At 39.7% G+C, this 26980-nt stretch overlaps 1 protein-coding gene and 1 long non-coding RNA gene across 3 annotated transcripts in view; one reads left to right on the top strand and one right to left on the bottom strand.

Moving 5' to 3' along the window:
• The window catches only part of LOC119250365 (uncharacterized), a 40788-nt gene extending 36746 nt beyond the window's left edge, over positions 1-4042 (bottom strand). Inside the window, exon 1 of the long non-coding RNA XR_005126285.2 lies at positions 3466-4042. This is a non-coding gene — a long non-coding RNA (uncharacterized LOC119250365). The remainder of the gene's footprint in view (positions 1-3465) is intronic.
• The window catches only part of ELMO1 (engulfment and cell motility 1), a 521159-nt gene that overhangs the window by 6127 nt on the left and 488052 nt on the right, over positions 1-26980 (top strand). The gene's annotated exons all lie outside the window — the stretch shown is intronic.

Below are 26980 nucleotides of genomic sequence, written 5' to 3'. Positions count from 1 at the left end.
CTCGGATGGCCCCTACCTTCTTTGATCTCTGGCCACCAGAGAGATGTCAGTGCAAAAACTAGTTCTGACAACAAAAATTCCCTCTAGATACTGCCATTTTTTTTCCTCAGAGACAATGTCCCTCCCCCCATTTGGAATCACTGCTTTTTCTTACATAAGTTAGACTTACTGTATTGATATGTTATCAGACAGGTGGGAACTTTGATAGCACACAAGTGGGGACTTTGATATGAGTTATTCCTATACTCTAAGGCTATTCGTTCACTGATTTGTGGTCTCTCCCTACTTCATTTCTTTCCTCTAGCTCTCCAAGTTATATCCCTAGCATCTTTCACTCCTGTATGGCAATTATTTTCTTAACCCAAATAAATGAATTTCAAGTTTGAATTTCTTGTTTGTTCCCTTCTGGCATCTTATGGCTAAAGAAAACTATACCTAGTGATTTTATGCCTCAGTTTTCTCTTAAGGTCTTGAATTCTAGCCACTGGTTACTGCATTAACTGTAATGTCTACATAATGGGAATGAGATAAATGATAAGAGGAAGGTAGGCAACAAAGGTCAGTATTGCTCATTCAGAGGTCTCTGTCACAAGATTAAGGAAATGTCTGCATGCAAATGAGTTAATGAGGTGAAATGCCTTCTCCTTTGCTTGTAAAATGTACCCTGGCTAAGAAAGAAAAAGACAAATACCGGATGGTCTCACTCATAGCAGAAATTCAGAAAACCTAAATAAGGGACCAGGAAAAAGACCAATTATAATAAAGCAAAAATCAAAATCAACAAGCAACTATAAACCATAGACACTCTACAGGGGAGGGGGGCTGTTGCTGGGAGGGGAAGAGGGGATAGAGTCAAAATGGGGGGGGGGGTGGGAATTGTATGGGGAATATAACCAAGATGAAAATGCATACAATGTGCAAAAATGAAAAATGATGTAAAATATATAAAATAAAATAAAAATATTAAAAAAATGTGCTCTGGCTAGTTATATAGTGAGAGATATTGATATTCCATCAGTGTGACCTAGACATTGTCGCCAGCTAGGGGAGAAGCTTAAAGATACAGCTGTAGGGGAAGTCCTTTCCCACTCTGTCCGTTTAATTTCTGTCCTAATCTTGCCACATTTGTTTTCTTATGTAATTATCTGCCACCCTTTTATTTACCTTCGCGGTTTAGCTGCTGTAGCAGTGCAGAGCAACATCTAGTGGCTTAAGCGATGTGGAAATATTGCTGGCTTGTATACTAGCCATGTCTCCCAAAGCTGCACCTTCTTATAAGTCATAGCCCTATAGCAACCCTCCACCCTTCCTTCCGCCCTTTGTGCCTTTTTTTTTTTTTTCAGTTTGAAATAGCTTTTAGAGAGCCAGCGTTTTGTGTTGTTTGGTTCTGTAGCCAAGCAGTCCTGAATGAGCTATATTTTCCAGGCTGCTACACACAATTACTCTTAATTTCAAAGAATGATGCATTTCAAAATAATTTTTTTTTTTCTGTTTTTAAGCTCTTTAACCCAAACATAGAACCACAGCAGACTTTGCCCTTGGCCCTCAGAAGGCATGTGGCTTGGGAGGTAGCACCAGTGAACAGGCTTTGGTTAGATTGCATATTTTGGCTAAGTGAAGAGTGAATTCCAATAACACTCAGTAAAGCTGGTTTTTATTTGACTCATGCCCACTCTCACCCCTGCCCTGCTCCACCATTTTCATAGTAGACCCGGCGCCCTAGTTATTTCCACTGTGGGTTACTTGGAAAGTGTCCGAGAACTCAAAAATTTAAGTCTGGGGGAATGGAGCTGATGCTTTCATCCAGTAACTGGGTGTTGTGTACATATGTATGTGAGAAACACAGTTCTACTACTGATAGGTCTTTAGTGACAAAAAAAATATTATATTACCTGCTAAATCTTATTTTTCCCATTGCATATTACTTTTATATCAAGTCAGCAAAGCTTATATTAAATCAAACCTTTTAATTAAGAGTGAATATAGGGCCTCCCCGGTGGCGCAGCGGTTGAGCACTGGGTTGCAAAGCTGCCCGCAGCCTCTGTGGTGCCGGTTCGATCCCCGGCTGCTCCCCGGCCACTGGAGGAGGGTCCCACATGGCGCGCAGACCTCTCCTGCCGCCCGCTGCTCCCCTCAGCAGTGTACTTCGGTCCTTCCGCCTGCTCTGCTCCCCGCTCTGGCTCTGGTGAATTCTCTCACCCTCCCGCGCTTCTGACTGTACCCAGTGCATGTATAAACAAAACAAACAAACAAATAAATAAATAAAGCATGCCTCTATATAAAAAAAAAAAAAATTTTAAAAAAAAAAAAAGAGTGAATATATTCCCATCATCTTTAGACTTCAACTATTGATCAGGAGTGACTGAGACTCAATGGAACTATTTTCTTAATTATCCATTGTCCATTCCTCAATTGAGAGTTTTGAGAAACATCTGTCTGATTTATATTAGAGAAGCATAATAAAGCTTTATTTATTAATTGTAGCATATTAAAAAAAGGTGTGTCTTATGCTTAAAATGCGTATAATTATATTAAACTCAAATATTGCTCAGTTTACACCTCCCATGCTAATACTTCATTCATTCATTTTGATGCACTTTTTTTGCCCTGTATTCAAGATACTTCCTGGGTATAATAAGATCCACTTCTTATGAGCAGTGTGGCAAGGGGGCTGTATGGGGAACACAACTATTAACAGATGGTCATAAGTATGTTTAAAGTGTCTGCAGATCAGAGAGGAAGGAACACCCAAAATAAAGTGACTTTGTGAAAACTGGGTGTTAAAAGAGAGAGATCATGATATATTCAGGGAATATTAGGGTATTGAGGAGAAAGTCTGGACAAGGTCTTCTAATGTTGAATCTGGATATTTGAATTGAACAAAAAGGAAAGTCAATGGTTTTTAGGCCGGGAAAAGATGCAGCTGGAATCGAATGAAAAATACAAGATTAATTGGCACAGCAGGAGGGAGACAGCAAGGAAAGATAGAAGTTGAAGTTCCTTCCTTCTTGGCCTACCTAAATAAATACACAGATTGGTTGAATGAATAAGTAAATAAAGCAATATGCTTGCTAAGTAAATGCAACTTGAGGATAAGTTGTTCTTCCCCATTTTACAGTCTGAGTAGTGGGCTAATTCTCATCCTTTCAGCACATAGCTTCTGGAGACATCGAGGGGGATGTAAGCCAGTAAAAAGAAGGGAGGGCAGAGAGGTAATCCAGAGATATTTGTATGAACATTGAGCAAAAACAGAAAAGATTTAGTGACTGATTGTGATACAGGGCAGCAAGGGCACTAAAACTGGCCAAGAAGAGTACCCAAATAGTTTACTGGTCACTGTCTGGGTTCTTCACCGGTGTACATAATTGCAAGACTTTTCAGGTTCAGAGAACAATACTAATGGGATTTATTTAACAAACAAGGGAAAACAGAGTCACTGAGGCCACAAGTGGCCACTTACCTTACCTGAAGCAGTGTCCAGTGTTTTAAAGTCCTACACACAAAGGCTCCAAAGATGATGACTTCCAGCCACTAAAGTTGTGGAGCTTCTATACCAAATAAAAGGCCATGCTCCCAAGATGGTGTCTTCCCGCCACTGAGATCCTGGAGCACGTGGCATCCAGACAATAGGCTGCGATCCAACTCACAAGATAGCAGAAGATGAAGCAAGAGATGCAAACTGGAGCTGCTGAGATGTGCCAGCACAGAACCAGATAATCAAGTCTTGAAACAGCAGCTGCAGCCACCTAATGACCCTACAAATGGCCACATTCAGGCAGCTCAGTGAGGCACCCTGCTTCAGGTTTTCACCTTTTCCTTTCAGGCTATACCAGCGGCAAAGCTGGAAACCATTTCAGTCCTTGGGCTACCTGCAAAACCTCCGAACCCTTCCTCTCTGAGGTTGGCCACTGGAAGCCTCCTCACGTCCCTCAGAGATCCGTAGCAGCCCACTGGAAGATTGGTGTGGTGGAGACAGAAATTGCCAAACTCAGAATTGCTGAAGATCTGAAAACGCTGAAATCCAGAAAGCTGAATCCTGGGGACCTGCTTCTGCATTCCCTTATATTTCTTATCAGAGTCTCCACCCCCACCTATACTTTGTTCGCATATTCCCTGGGGCTCTCTATCCCCCTCCAGGAAGCACCACCTGTCTTTGGCTTCAGCCACTGTCAACAATTGTATTTGGAAAAAGGGGAAAGGAGTCTATGAGGTTAAAGCTAAAATATACATACACGTGTTGGTTAAGGGTTCCAGATCTTTTTGACTGTATCAGTTGGTTGACTTGGTATAAATTGTCTTTCTCAGCTTTAGTTTTCAAAACTTCCCTGGAGGTACATCCCTTTTTTGGTATCCACAGAGGTTTGGTTCCAGAACACACAGCAAATACCAGAATCAGAAGATGCTCAATTGTCTCGTATAAAATGGCCTAATGTTTGCATATAACCTATACAAGTTCTCCTGTATACTTTCAATCATTTCTAGATTACCTATAGTACCTAATACAATGTAAATGCTATATAAATAGCTGTTAAATTGTATTGTTTAAGGAATAATGGCAGGAAAAAAAAAGAGGGGCCTGCACATGCTCAAGACAGACACAACCATTGTATTCTGATTACATAAGTATGGATTTTCCACCAGGGAGTTGTTGAACCCTAGCATTTGGAATCCTTGTATACAGAGGACTGACTATAATGCAGGTCCCTGCCTCTTGGAGTTGCTAAAGTAATTAAATGTAATGCTTGTATTATATTGATTTTATTATTATTATTATTAATTCAACAGTTTATATTCAGATTGTTTATCTGAATATTTTCCTAGAATCATTTACAGATATGCATTTGCTATCTCATCATCTTTAAGTAGCCAGTTAATCTCCCCATAAATCTTGACTAGACTGTTATTTGACTTATGTATCTTTTCATCAAGAAAACAGCTAAGAAAACTGCTAAGATCCAAGTCAGGGAAAATTATGATTGTGAATTTTAAGAACTGATGTAATGAATCATGTTAACAACCTAGGAACCTAAAGTAAAAGCTCTTGTAAATAGATGGCTTTTCCCCATTCATTTAGTGGTTTTTTTTTTTTTTTTTTTTGTGGTACCCTCGCTGGTGGCGGGGGATTGAACTGGTGCTGCAGAGGCTGCGGGCAGCCTCACAACCCAGCGCTCAATCGCTGTGCCACCAGGGGAGGCCCCATTTAGTGTTTTATTTATTGTTATTTTAGTGTTTTATTTATTATTCTATTTTGGGTTAAGAGAATGGATGTTGCTAATTAGTACTCTTTACCTTTCCTTCAGTTTCTGGGGGCTATTTGCAACTCTCCAAAGTGGACAAGAGCCTAGTGAGAACTCCCACCCCATTAGTGGAATATGGTGGAAGATCAACTAATAGAAATTTAATTCAATTTTACCACATTTTATGACTATGTTGTTTGTTAAGAAAACTTAGTTGTTCCATAAGCATTTTCTAAAAGTCCTTTTTGAGTCATTTGGAACTCTTTGGTATAAGTTGGGAACTATTCAAGTGTTCATTGGCAGGTAGGTGGTAGTAAGTGTTAATTTTTCTTTTTTAATCTGAGTCTATAAACTAGATTAGAAAATGCCCTGAAGTTAAAAAAAGAAAAATAAAAGTAGGATGACTCTAGTCCCAAGAGTATAGTTTCAGCATCTTTAATTGCATCAGCTTTCATTTTCAAAGATGTCCTGATCTGAACAATTCATTTTATGACCACCTAAGTTTGACCCCGTTTCCATTTCTACTCATCCTCTCTGACTCTTGCCAGTTCTGCTTCCTTTTCTACCTTCCACTCCATTGCAAAGACAACAGCTAGCTGACAGGCTCTCTAACTCATTACACAGTAGCTCATGTTCTTGCCACTGGGTAATGGCTTTTATGGAGTGGTCAAAAAGAAATAAACCTCAACATAAACACAAAACTGCCATCAAGTATGAATGTATAAGAGAACTGTGCTAAATGGAAACTGCTTCTCCAATCCTGTGCTCTGAGAGTAGTACAGTTTTCTTTTTTTCCCTTACCATTACTATCATCATGAAAAGTATTCATCTAACACTCCATGAAAGCGTGTTTGGTACCTGACAAACTATACACTATCTTCTCTGTAAAATAAGATTTCCAGTCATTTTCTCTTCTCTTGAGTAGGGTGAATGGATCATTGAACTGCTAGATTGTCGCTTGTGTAGCAGTGCATCTTTACTATGTTTTGTGATTAGTGTGTGACTTCAAATAAGATCCAGTGTTAAATATTTAAAGACCCATAAAAATGTAAGTAGTGAAATACAGCTTTACAGTAAATCACTGGAGAATTATATCATACCTACACTCATGTACGCACACACACATTAATTCACCTTGCATCTGTTTTACAGATGAGGAAATTTGCATGTCAGAGAAGCTGCCTGCCCAGCTCACGTAAACCCAAACCAACTGAATGCTCTCCATATGCCACACTCTTCTGCGGCCAATTCTCCATTAAGTTGCCAGGTTCATTTTTGCCTCAGTTGAATGGTGCAGTGTTGTGTTGAGTGGCCATGCTGCTCTGTGAAAGATGGGGAAGGATTTGCTGTGAGGGTTTTGTTTGAGGAGCACGTGAAAGAGCAGTCAGGGCAGCAAAACTTCCTTTACCTGAACCACGGCTTACTGCTTGACTTACGGTTGCGGGAAGAGGGCAGTGATAGTGGATTTATTTATATCCCCGTTAGTTATCCTTCCACGATGATAGACATTGTGTTGTAATTATTGCTGACTTATTAAGGAACATTTTAACGCCTTTCAAACAGCTCTAGCACATGAAAGTGCAGTGAAGCAGTCACGAATCAGCACCTGAATCTGAGAATGATAAGATGTGTGAGGGTGGACAAAAATATAAGAAGTCATCATGAAAATCCCCACATCTGTTTTTATTTCAAGATGTGGTTTGCAGGGCCTCCCCGGTGGCGCAGAGGTTGAATGCTGGGTTGCGAAGCTGCCCGCAGCCTCTGCAGCACTGGTTCGATCCCCGGCTGCTCCCCGGCCACCAGAGGAGGGTCCCACATGGTGCGCAGACCTCTCCTGCCACCCGCTGCTCCCCTCAGCAGTGTACTTCAGTCCTTCTGCCTGCTCTGCTCCCCGTTCTGGCTCTGGTGAATAATTCTCTCGCCCTCCCACCCTTCTGACTGTACCCAGTATAAATAAATAAAATAAATCTTAAAAAGAAAAAAAAAAAGATATGGTTTGCAGACAATGAATAGGCTGGAGGATGATTTTTCAAAACCAAATCAATGAAAGTCCCAGAGAAATGGCATAATAGCAGTTTTAATATTGAATTTCACTCTGCTTCCAAAATCTGAGAATTGCATTATGAAGAGTTGGACTCATCCATTTAAAGTGATAAATGCCAAAGAGGGTATCTAGTACCACATGCTGGGGAGGGACACTACCATGGGGCTTTCTTTCTTAGGGTGCCAGAGAGACAGATCATTTATCTTTAGGAGACAGATCTGCATGACCTGCATGAACTTTAAATTCTTGATGGCTATGTGGGTGTAAATTTGCCTCCAGCATTTGCTTTTGAAATATTCTTTAATTCATTTCTTCATCCACAAGTATTTATTGAGCAGCTGCTATGTACCACAGGGTGTGCTAGGTGATAAACCATGGTGTGTCTATTTCCTAGGAAAAAAATATATCTGTCTTGATTTCATAGGCTGCTTAAAGACTAGTAGAAGAACTATACATTAATTAAAGGATCACACAAATGTAGAATTTAAATGGAGTCATGGGCTGTGGGGAAAAGACACTGGTGCTGGAGGGCCTACAGCAGCAGGATTAATGTGATGTAGCAGGCTTGGAAAGAAGGAAAATGGACTTTACTTGGGAAAGAACAGTCACTGTGAGTAACTAACACACGTGAAGGTCAATTGAAGGACAGACCTGGACTTGGGTATTGAAGGAACACCAAGGGAAGCGTACTTTTCCAGCTCTGGATAGGGAGAAGAGTCATCTGAACCCCAATTCTGGGCCTTAATTAAAAGAGCAGTGGGAAGTCATTGAAGTGTTTTACCCAAGAGAATGACATGACCAGGTTTATGCTTTGGCAAAGATCTTCTTGGCTTCAATGTTAAAATACTCATTTTGACAATGAGACCGCACTATTAGTCCTTTTAAAATCTTACAATTTCTAAAAGAATCAATTTAGCCACTGTGTTTCCTTCACATTTTAAGCAGCAATTTAAGCAAGTGATTTAGCATGGGCATTGCAACCACTTAAGTATGATAAAGTACTTAGTTTTGTCTTTCTCAGACTTCAAAATGCCTCGGGATCACTGGGGACACAGAAACTGCATCTTAACAAGTCCCTCAGATGATTCTGATGCAAGTGGTCTGGACTCCACTTTGAGAAGCATCCTCCTACAAAGAGATAAGAAGTGAGAAAAGAATTATAAACCTCAAGGTAGCCAATAAAGGATAGAGCTAATGGACCCTTCTTATTGACTGGGTTTTCACTTGGACTTGTTCTCTCAATACAGGAGGGATTTTCTTTCAGTGCACCTGAAATGAATTCTAAATCCTTTGAGTTTCTTCTAATTTTTTTTCTAATCCCTTCAAATGCATTTGTTTTCTCAGATCTGTGGCATACTCCCTGTGTCTCTGATATTTTGCTTTTCATTTTTAAACCATTTAATAACAATCTTTTAATATAAGTCCTGGATAAGGATATGAGACAGAGAAGTGGTTTGGGAAACTCTGCAGAGGGGAAGGAAAGGAGAAGCCCCTCTGTGGGTTTTGCTCACTCTGTCCAGGGGACTCAGTATGTTGCATATGGAGAAACCATAGTTACCACAATGTGGAATTGTTTTCAGGGACATAAATGAATGGGGAGCCAGAAGGATTCATTTGGGGGCATCTCCTTTAGCTGCTCATTCCCCAATGCCCTCTTAAAATTCTGCTCAGAAACTGACTTTGAGGAAGAGGGCTCTAGTCTGTTCCCTACAGAGGATAAGAGCTCAGCATTCCAGCTCAGGTTTTCCCAGATAGCAACAAATATCATGGGCAAACTAAAGCAGTAAAGAAGTCACACAAAAGGGTGGGTGTGTTAATGAATAGAATGAGGAGCACTCCAGAACTCCCAAACCTACCTGCTCTAAATGGGTTCTGCCTTCCCCTACATAAAGACAAAACATACTCTTAGTGTGTAAAATCTTCAATAGAAAAGAACTTTAATAGAATTAGTGTGCAATAGAAAGAAGAAGAAAGAGTATAATGAAAATAGTGTCCAAATGAAGATCCCAAAGTTGCTTATCCCCTGGTAGGTAAATGACCAGCCAAATAGGGTTAGCCTAAACTAGGGCCACTGAGGACCAAAAGTTTGCCATTAAGTCTAAAGCACCTTCTGGTGGGGAATCTTAGGAAAGGGACAGAAGAGACCAGGCAAGACTGGAAGGAAAAGAGCAAAATCAAAATATAAGTCAATATAAAGGCTGCCATCATCAGCTTCTCTGAGGGTCTCTCATATACGTCTCTGCCTCTTTCAAATGTCTCCTTCCATTTCCCCCAAGTTCCTCATAGAAGCCCAAGGATAAGAAGCAAGTGTGGCTTCTTCACATATCTCTCTGTTCCATATGCCTCCTCCAGTGTTCTTCACTCTTCTCTCCTAAGCCCTTTCCCCAGCCTTTTAAAGTTTCTTTTCACTGCACAGCTCCCTTCCGTGGTTGGGGCAAGGAACCTGGAACCTCTCCTTTCTATGGATATCACATTGTTACAGGTGGATGAGAAGAGAGAGTGAAGTGCTCTGTGCCCACATCTTCCCTAGTTACTTCTTGTGAGAACTTTCTTTGATTTCCTTGTATCCCATCACTGTACACATTGAGTGCTTCTCTGTGCTGGTATTTGTGGTGTCACTTTGTACTCTGGTTCATGTCTTTTTCTCTGAGTCTATGGGGGTCCTGAGGCATATATTCCCTGTGTGGGTCCCATAACAGGTGCTCAGTAAATGTTGGCAGAAAGATACATTATTACATAATTATATGTATACAATTATACCTCAACTACATTCTTTTACCATCCTATTGGAAGACCCTTTAACGTGACTTCTTGGCCCTTGACAGGCCCCAGGGACACTGGGATCAGGATGAGTATTATTATTTTTTATGATTTATTTATTTATGCATACAAGAACTGGAGTACAAGCCAGAGGTGTGGGGGGTGAGAGGATTCACCAGAGAGAGTGGGGAGCAGAACAGGCAGATCTACTGAAATACACTGCTGACGGAAGCAGCGGGTGCGGCAGGAGAGGTCTGCTGCGCCAAGTGGGCTGCTCCCTGGCTGGCCGGGGTTCGAATTTGTGCTATAGTAGCTGGCAGTAGCTTGAAAATGCTGTCTTTAACCCCTGTGCCATCAAGGAGGCCCCAAGTAACTATTATTAAATGTAGTTTTGCTGAAGACCATCCTTGCCTGAGGTCACTACAGTAAAGGTACATATGTGAAAGCTGGACAGGCAGACTATGTAGATAATGCCGTTACCTACTGTGGTGGCGTAGGGGATTGCTTTTTTGTCATTCCCTGGCATCCAAATCTACCCTAAATGTAATGAACTTCCCAGAATAGAAAACCAACATTTTGCATCGCATTACTGTCTGCAGAAGTATTTATTCTTCGAGTGTCTACTTATAATTCTATCTTGGTCACCAAAAGCTTATGGGACATGGACATTAGAAAATCATAACTTTGAAGAATGTAGAAAAAAAAATCATGACTTAAGCCCTGAAAGATTTATCCTCTTTGTTGCTTCATCCACTATTCAGTCAGTATTGACTTCAGAGAGTAAGTTTCTCTCTTCCTTCCTCCCCATTGCCTGTGGGCAACCATATTCATGACATACAGTGGGGATTTGGGATCCTTCCCACATGTGTGGTTCCCCACATTTCATTTATTATACTCTGAGAGCACCATGGCCTCAATAATTTATGTTTCTAGGCTATAATTGCACATTATTTTTCTAGCTGTTATCAAAGGTTTCAACTAGCAATTGAAACTTGATAGGTGTCATGGCTCTTTTGCAGGAACTGTTTATTCTGATGTTCAACTGCTGAGCTGAGCCCATTTGGTTTTATCCAAATAGCATGGCCACACACGCATGCACGTGCACACACACACACACACACACATACAGATGAAAACCCAAACTTAAATGTTCTGAGTTGATGCTGGAAGTGGAGCATATTTGGGACTTTGGAACCACATTCTCAGACCTTCCACAGCCCATTTCTCTCTCAGTAAAATAACTAGACAACTCTTTGTTTGCCTAGTGTGGGGAGTCTGCCAGTTGCTGGGTATATCTATTCCAGTTATGAATTCTGGGGCTGAGGGAATAACCACAGGATGGGGTTGGAGATCCACTGGAGCCACTGTGAGATAGATCTGAGCTAAATCCATTGTTCTTGTGATTTCCATAAGCCCCTACTCTGACTGGAGGGCCACAGTGATGTTTCGATCTTCTGGAAATCGTGTCTCAGAAACAGACATACTGCTCCTGACTAGCTTCCTCCACCCTTCAGGTTTGCTGATGACTTGGAAATGCATCCTTAAAAAAAGCCATAGCATTAGAATAGTTTCTGTTAAGAAAAAAAAGTGCATTTACTATTCTATTCCTTGTGACTTATTTCAAATTACTGTGTTTTCTAGTATCGGAGTTTGATGACTGGGACACCTTTTCCCTTTTACAGATAATAAGTTCTGTCTGGAATAGGCTTCCCTGGCCGTGAGAATGCTATTTGTAAGCCCCCCAAATGAATTTCATTCATTAACTCATTTTTTAAATACTCCTTGCCAGGGAAATGAGGATACTAGTGGAGTGACTTTGCTCCTTCCAGGGGAGGAGGAGGCAGCCAAGGTCACACATTAACATAATGTGACTAACACTCCCTGCAGGCACTAACCGCTATGCAGTTGTATGACAAGTGTGTGTATGGGATAAGGTAGTCCAGACTTGGGGTTCTTGATCAGGAAGCCAGGGTCCTAGGCCCGGGGTTCACACTGACTAATCTTTGCCCTCAAGATGGTCTCAGTTATCTTAGTGTTATAATATCAATGGAGGAGACTGGACTTGATTGGGATCCCAAGCAAATATCCATAGATCATTTAGCTGCTTTAATCATCTCAGCAGTTTAAAAAGGTGAGAATCTGGGCCATCAACCCAGAAGATCTGGGAGGATTCTAGAATCTGTTTTATACAAAGATTCTTTGTCTTGAGTAATTGTGATATGAAATTCCTTTTGGGAATTCCTGGAAGACTTCCAATTTCCTCTTCTTCCCTATAGCTCCATTTCTCATCCTTTACAACCTAATACTACCTTTAATATCTCCATCAGGCTGCCTTCTTGACCTTTAACTGAAAGACCCAACATAGAGAATTAGCTCATGCCTCTGGGCAAAACAAAATAAAGCAAAGCAAAACATTGATTTCTGCTTTTTTATTTTTCCAACTCCCTTGCTGACCCAACAGCTCCTGTTACCATATTTGTTTTTGCATACTGCCCACTACTTGATATGTAGACTATACCACAAAGAAGAGTTTCAAAGATAAGATGGGAGAGTGGTGAAATTGAAGATGAGCCCTTTTCTCTACTTGGTAGCACTTCCAGGAACAATTAAGAATTGTATCAAACAGGGCCTCCCCTGGTGGCTCAGGCAGTCCAGTGCCATGCTCTGAAGCTGTCCACAGCCTCTGCAGCACCGGTTGATCCCTGCCAGCCAGCGAGGTTTCCCACATGGCACAGTGGACCTCTCCTGTCTCACCCTGTTCCCCATTCTGTCTCTGGTGAATCCTCTCACCCTCCCGCGCCTCTGGCCTGTACCCCAGTTCTTGTATTAATAAACAAATCCTTAAAAAAAAAGAATTGTATCAAACAAATTGCTCCAACCTATTTGGGATTTACCCATTGGGATGATTTATCTCTGCTGGGCCTTTCTTTCCAAATATCTGACTGTTTCAGAGGTAATTATATTCAATGCTTTAGCCTCCAGATGTGCTTGACTGACATCCCTTAGAGAAGTGGTGGTGGGAGGGCAGGAGACAAGTAGAAAACCTACAGACTAAGCAAGGGACCTTTGCAAATAACAAATCCTTCCGAAGTATTATCTGATATTACCCTCTTTATAACTCCTCCCTTCCTGAATTGAAAAAGACAACCCACAAGATTGTGCCAACTCCTCTGGGCAGAAGAGTTGCATTGAGAATAATAGGAAAGTCGATTTCCTGGTTGCCCTCCCACTCAAGGGGTTCTGGGTGGCGCCATCCCACACTATTTGCATCACTGAGCTCCACACACTGCCAAGACTGCTTCTTAAATTTAAACACATTCAGATGAGGATAAAGAGAGGCTGAGGGAAAAAAGGTAACACTTTACCACGATAAACGATAAGCGGCTAAGAGGTGCATCAGCACTATGCATAGCATGTTTTCCTCCTGCTTTTGGATTAAGGACAGACAGAACATTAATTAAAAAGTAAAAAGCTCATCTCTGAGCAGCAGTTATTTGTGTATTGCTCTTCTTTCATCTGCTGAGTCTTTGCATTTTTGAAAACATCAAAACTGGGAAATTATTTCCTGGAGTCTTTCTAATGTGACTTCTTATTTGATTGTTCGATCTTCAGACTTGAAACAAAACCATGTTATGAAAAGAAATGTCATTGCAAGGTTCTGCTTCCTGATTGTCTTCCTGGTGACACACATGACAGGGCTCTGAACATGTATGCTGTTGTTCACTGGCTCTCCCCAATCCCTATTCAGGTTCGAATGCTTAGCAGTTAAGACTGCTAAGAAGCAATTTAACTGGATTCATTAGCCTGAATTCTGAAAGCTTCTTTGAAGGGTTATTTTTGTATTCGTACAATTTTAATATTTGGGGACAGGCTGTACCATTTTCCAGGTGCCAAAAGTGATCACTCAGTTTTTTTTATTAGGTGCTATTTTAGCTTCAAAATATTTTATATTTTATGAAATGCTTTGTGCCTTTGACCCACTTCTATTTTCCTTGGGATGTGTGTTCTAAGAGGATGAAGTTTATAATATTAGAAATACCTGCAATATTAATTCTTATCAAATGAAATCACTATCTTTATTCTCAAACATTTATTTATGTACGTGTATGCATATGCATGTATGTGCACACCCACACCCACACACATCCCCAAATATGCATCCTTCACCTTGATAAAATGCCTTTGAAGCACATATGGGGAAAGTGGCTTTTTGTCCCCTTCTCATTAAGAGTAAGACTATACAGAGGCCCATGGGACACAGCTGGAGTAATCAAGGTCTCAGAATTGGCAGACCTGACACTGTTGTCTTCATTGCTCCTTCTTAGTAGGACTTTCATGCTCATGGTGGCTGTGCCATGTCAGAGAGACCACAGGCCTTGCGGAAATGAGAGAAGACCCCATTTACAGAAGAAATGAGCTGTCAGCTTCCATGTCCTCTTAACTATAATTTTCTGTAGCCTAGAAATAAGTAAGTGACAGCTATTAAAATGGCTTTAGAATAATTGCAGTTAAACGTAAAGACATTATGAACAAAGATATTATAAAATACCACCTATACTTGTTTCTACTCAAGAAAGGGCTGAATGTTTACAGTTCATAAAGGGTTTACAACACAGCATCCTTTGTTATTTCATTTATGACTAGTTTATAATATTCTTTACATTTTCTGCCATCTCACAGTGGCTTTGGTTCTGCTGACATCTGAAGGAGGCCACCATACCACTGGAATGAGCTGTAACACATTTTCAGCCTTGGTTGCTGCCAAGGTGTCAGAGTTCTGTAACACGTAGTTTTCCTGGGGGGAGCAAGTGTTCAGGTTCTTGGCTGGGTGCCATCCTGCCTGTTCTATAATTTTTGTGACTTGAGTTTTAGTATTTGAAAAAGCCTTAGCCAATACCATCTCCTTAAAAATATCTTTTGACCTTTTTGTGCTAGTATAGCACATCTACAGATGCCATTTTGTTCAATAAACTGAACTGCAGTATAGTCCATTTTGGCAAGCCATTTTGTTCCAAATAATTACACATGTTAATTTGCTTGACAGAGAAAAAGTTGAGACATCTGAACTTGAGAGAAAATCCTACATGCCTTTTTTGCTTTGGAAAATCACAGTCAACTCTGTATACCGTTTGTCCTCTCTGATTTTCATCTGTTAAATGATTTGAATCTAGTTCCCACAAAGAACCCCCTTGATAGTCTGCACTAGCAGACTTTCTTAGCAAGATCAGGTTCATGTTTTCAAAGGTTAGTTTGTGATTTTTCAAGAGAAAAGATGTAGAATTTATTTAGTGAAAGGATATTTGAGATCCTGAGTTAATGTTTCTTTGCGTGTTGTGTTGAAAATGAGTTAGGATTTAATGATGTTTTTAAAATATATTTAAATAATTGTTCATTTGAATGCACAATGGAAAAAGTATAATAAGCATATCAAACCATGATCTCACAGATTTTCTTGCTTAGATTGAGAATAAAGTGAAATAATCTTAAGAGAAATATTATGTATAATAGGACTGGAAAACTGTCTTTGAAGAACTTGAGTCTGGGAAATCTTGATATAATTCAGAGGCTGCCTCTCTTGCCTGTGATAATGCTAAATGGGGACCCACTTGTAAAATTTGCTTAGTGGTGGCACTGAGACTGAATTTGAACAAAGTATGTTACATTAAAGAATAATAACAAAATAGCTAAACTTTATTGTTTACTACATGTGATACAAAGTGATTTATATATTATCTCATTTAATTCTTGTTTCAGAATTTTGAGTTAACTACTATTAATATTCTTATTTTATAAATAAGAAAACTGAGTTTTCCCAAAGTAAGGATGAGAAACTTGCCTAAGGACATGAATGGAACCAGAAAGAGGCAGAGCTAAATGCTGAATGAAAAGATGGACCACCATCAGCTGATCTCAGGTCAATGAGAATAGTCAACATCAAAGAAGATTTGAGGAATGCCTCCTTTTGTTAGGAGATTTAAATATGTGGAACAATATTTATCAAGAGCTTAGAAGTACATTCAACTGCTAGATACCGGGGGACCCAGTCTTGCTCTGGAGATTCTGTGAATTTGGGGTTTTGCATCTATTTGGAGAGGGAATCTGTTATTGGACTCCTCCTGGGAGATTATCTTTATACAGTAGCATGTTAAAAATGAGCAGCCTGCAGTCAAAAATCTGTTCTCTTCTGTATTATTGATTATCTTCAAACTCAAGTCAATCACAGGCTCCTTTTTCCCTCCAATAAAACATTACATTTCATAGAACTAACATTCAGTGGAGTACCCAACTGGAACCTAACCTGATCTTTCAACTTGTTTTACATGTGAGAAATCTGAGGTCCATGATCACTTAGCCAAAGACAAAACTAGTTGTTGGCAGAGTGTTTGTCATTAATTAATTAATTAAAAAGCTATACGTGCAGAGCAAGGTTTTCCAAGGAACTGGGAGTTCATGGTGAACAAATGGACAAGACAAAGATATATGAAGACATGTAAATAATTTCAGGTAATGGTTAATATATGAAAATTGGAAATCCGTATTTTCTTAAGTCAGAAAGCATGCTTTCTTCATCTTCCATCTTTGTTTTCCCAGTTTCTAGCATGAGATAGGAACACAACCTCAGTAATTATTAATTCTGTAACAAAATGATCAATTTTTTATAATAACAGCAGCAGTAACAATAATACAACAATTGCTACTAGTTTTGGGGATGTTAAATACAAAATGTACTGGGAAATCCCCAGATTGAAGTAGATTTATTGATCACCCTGCTAAGAAGCTCCCTTTTAAATAGCACTGACCCTATTAAACAGACACTAGATAACACATTATTTATAAAGATGTTATGTTTGAGAATCATCCCTATAGGTTTCTTGCATTCTAAGTTGTCTAGAATTTTAAGATCACATCTAGTTTTTGATTTCTGGGCTTTGGACCATGTTGTTAAATTGCTAGAATCACTAAGACTACCTATACAGCTAAATATGACAGATTCTTCAGCAGTATAAAGTTTATTCGGATACAGCAGGGGACGCACACAGATGGCCAGTCCTTTATGACTTGAATTAGGGGGAACTACCTGTGGATGCTGGACCATCTGCTAATCTGGTGATTTTCTGAAATATATTGTACAATGTGGCTTTTTAAATCTCAGCCATGAAAACTGGAGAGGACTAATGGAAGGAATCATAGTTTCCATTGTATGATATGATTCAAGCACAAGAAAAATATCTAATGTTAACATAGTTCATAGGGTCTATGAGTCTAGACCCTTGGGCTAGAAGTTCTAAGCTGCCTATGTGGTCAACACAAGCGGGAAACAGAGTCAACTAAGCATATGGCTTTCCCACTTGCATATTTCCTTATCTAAGAAATTGTGACTGAGGGAATGAAGTTCTGACCCTGGCCTGCTCATGGCTCCTTACAGTTTGCTTTGTTGTTATGATAACAGGGGATGTGCCATGCTGGACCTTATTATGTGTTCCACAGGGAACCCTGTTTCTGTTGGGATGCACCCATTAGGACCACAGATAATCATCCAATATGGGCCTCAGACTCATACACTCAACCAACACTCATCTCAAGCAAATCATTCTGTTCAGGAGAAGGACATCCTCAACTTTAAGATGGGTATTTTAGTGCTTAGAAACACAGCCTCTCTGGTAAAGGGCACTTTTTTTTAAAAAAAGATTTATTTATTTATACAAGAATTGGGGTACAAGCCAGATGTGCAGGAGGGTGAGAGGATTCACCAGAGCCAGAGCTGGGAACAGAACAGGCAGACTGAAGAAATACACTGCTGAGGGGAGCAGCGGGTGAGACAGGAGAGGTCTGCTTCTCCATGTGGGATTCTCGCCGGCCAGCTGCGATGGAACCAGCACTGCAAAGGCTGCTCAACCACCTGCGCCACTAGGGAGGCCCTGGTAGAGGGCACTTTTAATTTAAAACAAACAAACAAACAAACAAACAAAAAAAAAAAAAAAACAAGGAAATGAGCCTGACACTATCTGTCAAATTCTTTTCTAGGTTACCTCTAGAGAAGAAATTTCCCCTGAGAAGGAATTGTTTATTTCATTCTACGTGGCTTTATGGATCAAAGTCAAACCACAAACATATATCTAAGGAAAGGGCAAAGAATGTATGAGGTTAAAAATGGGGATGGATGTTTGAGAAGTTACATAAATTGAAAGCTGTTTTATGTAGCCTCATATATGAATGCAGAGCTTTTAGAGGCTAGGCAAAGTGATACAGGCTTAATTATCTCTGTAGGAGCTTACTGTAGGTTATAAAAGGAGTGTCTGACTACAAAAAATGATGAAAAGCATTTGTTACTGAAGGGAAGTGGTGTATGTTTTCTCCTCCAAATTTTTAAGAAATAACCTGTAATGTGGAAAACATTGTTGCAGGGTGAAAGCATGATACCTGGGTCTAGAACAATCTTCCCCTGAATCTCACCTCCATTTACTGGATATGAAAATTTATTTATACAATGTTTTGAATCTCAGTATTCTCATCTGTCAAATGGAGATGATAATACAGACCTTCAGAGGATGCTATCTATGCAGTGCTTAACAGAACTGGCATGTGTGGGAAGAATGATAAATCGCAGCTTTTATTATAAACTATAGTTAAATAGGTGTCCAAATGGTGCCTACCACATCAGGAGAGGAGTCCAATAGTGGCCTCTGTAGGTGCTTTTAGATCTTGTGACTTGATTTAGTGTGGCATCATATTTGCCTGATTTTTTTTATTTCCAAGAAGATCTTGTAGTGCATCATACTAGAATACATTTTAGAATTTTCATCATCAGCTAATAAACTTTAAAATCTTTTTCCTAAATTGGGAGGTGGGTGGTGCCTACTTCATCTGTCTATCTGTACACCTCTTTAAGCAACTTAAATCCACCAGCACATTAACATCATGAAAAACAATTGTATCATGACTAAACAAAATTCCTTAAAAGTGTTGTATAACCCTTCCAACAGCTTAATACTCCAAAAGAGACACAAAACCACATGAGTAAATGCTGTTGATGTGTTGAGACTTGTACCAGCTCTCTGAGGCCAAAAGGAAGCATATATTTGGGGAGAAAAATGTCTGATGAATTAAATCAATAACATCTAAGTTTTCTCAAAACTTACAGAAGTGAGAATTATTTATGGTTGGAAAACTTTGATAAATAATGCAAACTCATTTCTTCATTCAGTTGATAACTGAATGGGTATTATTCGTAATCAATAAATATTGTCTGCTTGCTTTATGAAATTATTTCAAGTTGGTGTACATTGAGTCTGTGGTGTTGAAATAGAGAAAAGGTAATTTTCTCAATCTGGGATAGGTTTATTAGCCAGATTTTTTTTTTTTTTTTTAAGATTTATTTATTTATTTATTCATTTATTTATTTATACAAGCACTGGGTACAGTTAGAAGCGCGGGAGGGTGAGAGAATTCACCAGAGCCAGAGCAGGGAGCAGAGCAGGCAGAAGGACCGAAGCACACTGCTGAGGGGAGCAGCGGGCGGCAGGAGAGGTCTGCGCGCCATGTGGGACCCTCCTCCGGTGGCCGGGGAGCAGCTGGGGATTGAACCGGCGCTGCAGAGGCTGCAGGCAGCTTCGCAACCCAGCGCTCAACCGCTGCGCCACCAGGGAGGCCCTATTAGCCAGATGTTTTAAACATTGCAGTTTACCAGTTAGGCTGGGTGACAAATCTCTCAGTTGTACAAAGTGATAAAACTGTGAATTGCATTCTTTAAAAGTAATCATTTGTATGAGGACAGAGAAACCCGTTGTCTGCATTTTGGGAGCGTAGGTTGGTTCCTTGGTCTTATTCAGGTCAGACAGGCAGGGGCCTGTCACTTTTGTGTCTAGCTCCTTGTGGTTAAATCCTAATGCATTTGTCAACTCCAAGCACAGAGGTTAATTTTAGCCAACGAAATTGGTTAACTCTTCTGACCAGCCTTCTCCTGCTAATGCTATGAAGCATGGCTCTTTTATCCCTGCCTGTTTGAAGAACATTCAGAACACTCCCTTGCAAATCCCAGATTGGATAAAGCCCTTACATCCCCATTTTTACTTTTGCAGCATCATCCATTTGCTACATTTTAGACCCCAGAGAAGCCACGATTGAATTGAGGTGATAGCTTTAGAACAGCCTGGAATTTAGAAGATATGGCTATATTAGATAATCCCTAGCCTTGAATTTGCTTAACTTTGAATTCTGCAGGCCTATGCTCACAGTAGAAGATTTATGGCATCTAGGAGGAGACCGTGATGGCCTAAATATCTATGACATTTTGATAAGATGCTTAAGGTGGTTGCTGAATATGGAGCAGAGTAGGCTTCTGAAGGATGTGAGCAGCCTTGAGCCCTCCTGCCTGATGATTGAAAATATGTGTGCACCAGAATCAGAAAATATGTGGTGGGTACTGTAAAAAGAGAGTCAAATTGGCTAAAATAAGAAAATGAGGGGAAAAAAGCTATTTGAGAAAGAACTTGGCATATATTTGGTATTTGTGTCTGTTTTTCTCTTGAAATGGGCTGATGTGTTGGCAAGAAGCTTCTGGCTGTTGTCAGAGAGATGAACATCTGTGCTCCTTTGCAGAAAGCTCAGATTTTAAAGCGTTCAGTGGAAAATGTGTAACTGTCATTCATTCCATCTCATTAAGGAGTTAAACCTCTACTGCTCAGAGAGTTTTTAAAAGGAAGATGTGACTTATTGTTCTGGGCATTACTTTTGTAAACCACATGGCAGAAGCAAATTGCCAGTAATGAAATCTAAGGTCCTTAGATGCAAGTGCTCCTATTTGTGCAAGCTGGCTTTGTTGGTTTAGTTGGAAAAAGAGAATGAAAGATGTCAAGTTAGCAAGGTAATTGTGACACAAGCATGCAGAGAACCATCCAGATGGCCTAGCACATGTGGCAAATGAAATCTCTGCTTTAGTTAGTGCAGTTAATGTTAAGTGCTGCTATAATGACCCCAAAGTATCAGTGTCTTAAGATAATAGGAGTATGGGACCTCCCTGGTGGCGCAAGGGGTTAAGACACAACCGATGAGGCTGTCTGCAGCCACTGTAGCACAAGTTCGATCCCGGCCCGGGAGCTGCCCACATGGCACAGCAGACCTCTCCTGACTTGCCCACTACTCCCCCCTCAGCAGTGTATTTCAGTGCATCTGCCTGTTCTGCTCCCCGCCCTGTCTCTGGTGAATCCTCTCACCTCTGGCCTGTACCCCAGTTCTTGTATGCATAAATAAATAAATCTCTTTTTTTAAAAAAGATAATAGGAGTATAGTTTTTGATCACTTCTAAGTACAGTGGGTTGCCCTGGGTATCAGCCTCTAAGTAGTACTTTTCCCATTTTCTTCCTACCTTCCTTTTTTTTTTTCCTTTTTTTTAAAGATTTATACTTTTCCCATTTTCTTCCTACCTTCTTTTTATTTTTAAGATTTATTTATTTATGCATACAGGAGCTGGGGTACAGGCCAGAGGTGTGGGAGTTGAGAGTATTCACCAGAGACAGAGTGGGGAACAGAACAGGCAGACTGACTGAAGTACACTGCTGAGGGAAGCAGCGGCAGAGTCAGGAGAAGTCTGCTGCACCGTGTGGGTTGCTCCCTGGCCGACTGGGAATTGAACTCGTGCAGCAGAGGCTGCGGACTGCTTCATAGGTTGCATCTTAACCCCTTCTGCCACCAGGGAGGCCCTCTTCCTACCTTCTTTAAGCCAAAATGTCAAAAGGTGAATGCAAGGGAGTATGGGAAAGTAGTTTAGTAGTGTCCTTGTGAAAATTGTAATTGTTTTGCTGAACATATAGCTTTGTCTCTGCCACAGCCCTGAATGCTCTTCTAAGCCAGTAATGGTTCCAGATTTTGTGGGATCTGAAGCTAATATACTTTTGGAGCTCACTTCAAAAAATGACACAAAAAACCCAGTTAAATTGGCCGCAGATCTGAACAGACAATTCACCAAAGAAGATCCACAACACAAATAAATGCATGAGAAAAGATTCATCATTAATTTTAATAAGGAAGATTCAGGTTAAAGCCACAATGAGGTATCATCTCACACCCGTGAGAGTAGCACATATTACCAAAAACAAAAATAAACAAACAAAAAAACAACAACAACCAATGGGTGCTGGAGACAATGCAGAGAAACCCTCTTAATTTTTTGGTGGGAATGAAAACTTTATAGCTATTTTGGAATGTGATCTTAATTTACCTTAAAAAAAAAAAAAAGAAATGTCCTATGGCCCATCATCTATAGACCATGAAACCATCAACTTGAAAGACTACCTGCTTTACAATATTTACTGCAGTACAATTTTCAATAGCTACAACATGGAATCAACCCAAATGTCCCTCAGCAGATGATTAGGTAAAGAAGATGTGGTATAGTATAGCCAGACTATGGGACACTATTCAGCTATAAGGAAAGATGAATTTCTGCCATTTATAGTAAAAAGGGAAGAGTTCAGGTATTGTGTGTATGCCAAGACAAATACTAGATATTTGCAGAGTGGATGATTTAACAAAGTTAAATACTTATAAAAATGCCATTAATAAATAAAGTCAGGTTTCTGAGGTTAAGGGTTGGAGGAAGAAGAGAGGTCAAAGGATATATATAAGAGAAGGTGGAAGGGGAAAAAAAAAAGAAAATAACCAAAAGGTAAGAAGTGCACATTTAGTTAAAATGAGTAGGGCAAGCACTAAAGTGAGAGATCCTACAGATTAAATTTCCTTAGCTTCATGGTAAATATATAACTGTACTGTACCTAGATGCCTGAGTATAAAATATGTTTTTCTCCTACATACAATCTAACCCAACTGTCCTTGCTTGGTGCCTCCAGGGATCACTTGGTACTGGCTAGGGTATCACAGGACACCTACTTCACACTGCCCTACAGAGTGAAAATTCTTCCTGCCTTTCTGGGAAGCCATTTTACTGTGTATACGTGCTGAAAGCCTATCACCCCTTCCTGCACTGTGACTCTGTGGTCCCATTCTCTGGGCTGCTGTTGCTGGGAAGGGGCTGAGGGCATAAGCATGGAGGAAGATCCAGGGTGATTGGAACCCAAACACCATTACTCCAGATTCTTTAAATTTTCTCAACCAAAAATTCCCTTTATTTATAAAATTAGCATAAACAGAGCACATAACTCAGTGTCGGTATCAAGATTACTTGGATAAACTTTAAAGGTATCTAGCGTAATGCCAGGAGCTTTGTAAGTACTTAATGCCTGTTGTCCATTTTTTATTATCACTCATGTTGGGCAAGGATTTATGTTTAAAGATGTTCACTCTACATTAGTCATATGTAAAAAATAAAACCATTCCAAATGTTCAATAACAGGTAAATGGTTGAATTCCTTCTCCATACTTTGGATTATTGCAGTAATAACAAATGATCTTAAGATGTTTCATGGAAGAAAAATGCATATGAAATCATAAGCTGAAAAGAGGATGATTTGAAATAGTATGGTCTAAATTAACTAAATGATGAATAAATTAAAAACCCATGAAATTATGAAAACAACAGCATTGATTATCTCTGGATGGTAAATGTCTGAGCAAACTTTATTGTCATCTTTATACTTTTCTTGGACCTTGCAGATAATATATAATTATTTAAGTAATGACATTACCGAGCCTCCCAAATAAATAAGAATATTTCATCCTTAAATTTGCCCAATGTTTTACTGATTTTCAAAATGTTGTTACATATATAATCTTTAAAACAACCCTAAGAAAACAAGAAATCAAAAAACTTACATGATGGAAAATGTTACATAATAGAAAACATACAAACAAAATAAGCCCATCCAACCACTAAAAACTTGAATTTATTGTCTTGAATTTGTTGTCTTGAAATTTCCAGACAACATAGCCACAGAAATCTACACCTCCTTTCTTTTGTTTTCCAATTAATTCTTCTATAACAAAGGGGAAAATGCTCTTTTTTCAACTAATACAGTTTTCTGTTTAGATTTTTAAGTACAAATATTTTAGCAGTGTTTCGGGTTAATTTTTCATGGGCATTCTAGAGTAGAGTTTGTAACTCTAATATTGTTCTACCAGAAAATGCTTTCTGCTTTTCCACTAAGAAGTTAGAAATGCACCTTGGACTGGAGGCTGCCTACTTCCTGAGCAACTGTCTACTGCACCCCTCTGCCCAAGGCTTAGCCCTTGGGACTGGGGTTGGGGTTGCTGGAGTAGTCTTTTGGACCATGGAAACTAGCCAACCTAGGTCAGATAACTCTGGATACTCTTGGGCCAAGCCGACTGGTGTTCTGTACCTGGCTCCTATGTTGTTCCAAGTGCCTGAATCCTTGCCAAAAGTAACTTACTTGAAGCTGGGCCCTGGGCTAACACCATTCCCTCCTCCTTGCCTTTCTAGTCCTTACTGCAGAAGCTGACCTTTGCCTCTAGTCTCAAACTTGTTACTGACACTTTCTTGAAACATGTGCCTGAAGATGTCCCTGATTCTGACTTGAAATTCTGCATGTTCCTGCATTTGCCATCTCCTTGCTTGACCCTGCTTGATGCTTCTTATTTCAAGTCTGACCTGCAGGTGCTGACCTGGCGACTTGAGCTGACTCTACAGCATCCTTGGGAGGTGATATTCAGCAGGCACAGAGATCTGCTGGTGCAGTGCACTTCCTTCTAGCTACTGAAGCAGTTTCTCTCCTTTCTGGTTATCTAGCCCTCCTCCTCCCCAGAGGCCTGGTCAGATCCAATTCCAAGTTGTGGAATCTCCCATGGGTCTTTCCTCATTATGTTAACTGGGCCAGGTCACCTGATACTGTGCTTTATAAAGGCAATTTCTTCTTCAGTTGCTCACTGCAGGGAAGACAGTGGTGATATAGGCTGCTAGAGGGAGGGGCTGGAAGGTAGGGGAGCAGGGATGACTCCTGCTCATCTATGTTAGGCATAGAGTACTCTTATTTCAACTTTGATTTTAAAAAATGCTATTTAAAATACTTAAAATAAAAAAAATGTTATATTTTTACCTGTAAGAGTTTTTGTTTCCCTTCTGTAAGAGACAGGTCAGGTTAAGTGGAAAGTATAGGTAGGCCACACAGGTGGTAGTGGGAGCCAGGCCTGCTCTATTATGCTGAGGGCTGCCATAACAAACCACAACAAACTAGGTGGCTTCTAACAACAGAAACTTGTCCTGTTGCAGTTCAGGAGGCTAGAAATACAAAATCAACATGTTGGCAGGGCCTTCGAAGCCTCTAGGAAAGGATCTTTCCTAGCATTTTCTATAGTTTCTAAAGTAGCTGAAGGCATCTTGTGGTTCACAGTGTCACTCCAGCCACCGTTTGCGTCTTCATGCGGCTTTCTTCTTGTAGCCATCTGTCTTGCTGGACGTCTTCCTTTTCTTATCAGGACACTAACCCTATTGAATTACAGCTCACTCTAAGACCGAATATCAACTTGATTTGGTCTACCAAGACTCAATTTCTAAATGCATTGACCTTTGAATAACACAGGTTTGAACTCTCCAGATCCACTTATATGCAGATTTTTTTCCAAAAAATATCAGTGCATGAATTATTGTCTCTGTAAATAAATACAAATCTTTTTTCACATCATCTTTTCATTTTTGATGTCTAGTGTTGGTAATATGTATAACATCTATTTTGTTTTCTATCATACAAAATAATATTGATGTAGGTACTGTAAATGATTTATCTTATAAAAAGATGACAAAAACAATCTGTATAAATGTAGTACATGGCTGTAAATGTATTTTCCTTATGATTCTTCTTAACATTTTCTTTTCTCTAGCTTTCTTTAATGTCAGAATACAACATAACATATATATATATATATTATATATATATATATATATAAAAAATACGGGTTAGTTGACTGTGTTATCTGAAATACTTCTGGTCAACAGCAGAATTCATAGTTTGAAGTTTTGGGAGAGTTAAATTATATGCAAATTTTCAACTGTGAGGGGTTTGGTGCCCCTTAGCCCCTGTGTTATTCAGAGATCAGCTGACAGGTCACATTCATGGATACTGGTTAGGTTATGACAGAAACATAACTTTTTGGGAGATACAATTCAATCTATAACAGTTGCCTATGATCTAGTCCTGTTGTACTCACTTCCATGGTGTGAGTACCAGCAAGACCTTTGGGGCTCAGTTTCTTTGGCTATAAAGTGAATATAATCATAATGTTCTTTTACAGGTTTGTTGTAAGATAATGCTTGAGCTAGTATCTGGCTCATAAAAAGTACTCATTAAGGGTAGCTTTTATGAAGTCTCTTCCAGTCTTTCGATTTTACAAACTAGTTCATGGAGAAATTGAAGAAGTGAGTGAGCCACTCACACATAGTTAGCATTGGTAATACAGAAGGTTAACTCTTTTGATGCTATGGCACATGGACTGACTTATTTGCTTCCAAGGTTGTTGTTAGCACTTACTTTACTCTAGCATTTGCTTGATTGAAATATTCTATTCTACTTTTTAAGATGAATACAAAGTAATCCCCTAGGGCAAGTTCTAAATAAGCTAGGCCTAGAGTTGGACTGATTAAATGTGTCTACTAACTCAGGGTCATCTCAACTCCAGGCACACAAGTCATATATCATCTGTGTGAATGATTCTGTCACCACAATTCCTAGAGGCAATGCCTGGGTCACTCTGTGGGGTTATCTTCTAGTGCTTCACAGGGTTCCTGAGATTGGGTAGTGACTGTCACAGTGATAATCTTGTGCCATATTCTGCTGGCTTAAATTTTTCAGTAGAAGTGAGATTCTTAAGATTCTTAACCATAATCCACAGTTTTAGAAATTATATATGTATATTATATTACCTTTCAAGGTCAAGCCTCAAAGTTGAGTGGAAGTCGAACTGCTGTTTTCCTCCCTGATTTGACTTTGTGAAGGTTGTTTTCTCTGTTTTGCAGGTAACACATCTGCTTTAGAAC

Source organism: Talpa occidentalis, unplaced genomic scaffold (assembly GCF_014898055.3).
Source record: "Talpa occidentalis isolate TD23 unplaced genomic scaffold, MPIMG_talOcc4v2.1, whole genome shotgun sequence".
NCBI lineage: Eukaryota > Metazoa > Chordata > Mammalia > Eulipotyphla > Talpidae > Talpa > Talpa occidentalis.
Note: the sequence above shows the minus strand (reverse complement) of the source record. Positions and strands in the feature narration are given on the sequence as shown.